Source organism: Halyomorpha halys, unplaced genomic scaffold (genome assembly GCF_000696795.3).
Source record: "Halyomorpha halys isolate HHAL.00 unplaced genomic scaffold, Hhal_1.1 Scaffold219.1, whole genome shotgun sequence".
Classification (NCBI taxonomy): Eukaryota; Metazoa; Arthropoda; class Insecta; order Hemiptera; family Pentatomidae; genus Halyomorpha; species Halyomorpha halys.
This window is the reverse complement of record NW_027108016.1, coordinates 36,278-37,227: the sequence shown is the minus strand read 5'-3', so window position 1 is coordinate 37,227 and position 950 is coordinate 36,278. Positions and strand designations below refer to the sequence as shown.

Sequence of the window (950 nt, the reverse complement as noted above, 5' to 3'; positions counted from 1 at the left end):
ATATAAGAAAATCGGAAGAGAAACAAGGAATTCCTTCAGATGACGTCGGACTGGCTTGAAGGTGTGGTAGTTCCCCTCAACACGTTATTCCACGTATGTCAAATAAATAATATACATTAAACATTATAAATATTTTCTCTTACTATTCAAATAAGTAAAAAACATATATCAACATTTATTAAAGTATTTTCTTACAAAACGTAAAAATATTCCTATAAAACCTAAAACAGTTCATTTTGAAAATATAAATAAATGATCCGAGATAAAATAAAGATTTATTTTTAAACATCTGAATCATCATATACACAGGTGGGTGCTATCTCAGTGATTCTCTTATCTTAAAACAGATACCGTCAGAATAACACCTCAGCGTAGAAGTAATTTACTGGACGTAAAAATATGTAACAGTTAACTAACATTAACATACCTATGTAACAAACAGGTCAGTGAGAAAGCTTGTAGTTATATAACTGAAATTCTTCGGACAACACCTAGGTTCCCAATATCCCTCCATGATGCTAGAACGTCTTGTAAGAATCACGCAACAATTGAATTTTCAAAAGTCAATCTAACTTTTTGAACTTAAATACTTAAAAAATATTATAGGATTGTCTTGTGTAGATTAGTTAAATTATGCAATAGAAATTTAATTTAACATAAAATACGTTTACTTTAATACAAATGATTAATTATAAATTTTAATAGAAAAGTACTCAATTCTTCAAGTGAAATATGAAAACATTTATGAAAGTATTTCGTATTTTAACTGTATTCTATATAATTTTATGTTATAGGTATTTCTATTAACTGTATAATTACGAAATTGTATAGTTTTAGCATGGGTAGCAATTAATAATGCCCTACAATTTAAAAAAGTAAAAAAAAAAGTTTATTTAATATTTTTTTATGTTATTTTGGCACCGATCAATAAATATTGGAATACGGTTAGA

General features: G+C 26.4%; 1 protein-coding gene across 2 annotated transcripts in view; it reads right to left on the bottom strand.

Moving 5' to 3' along the window:
• The window catches only part of Fas3 (fasciclin 3), a 592,625-nt gene that overhangs the window by 590,528 nt on the left and 1,147 nt on the right, over positions 1 to 950 (bottom strand). The gene's annotated exons all lie outside the window — the stretch shown is intronic.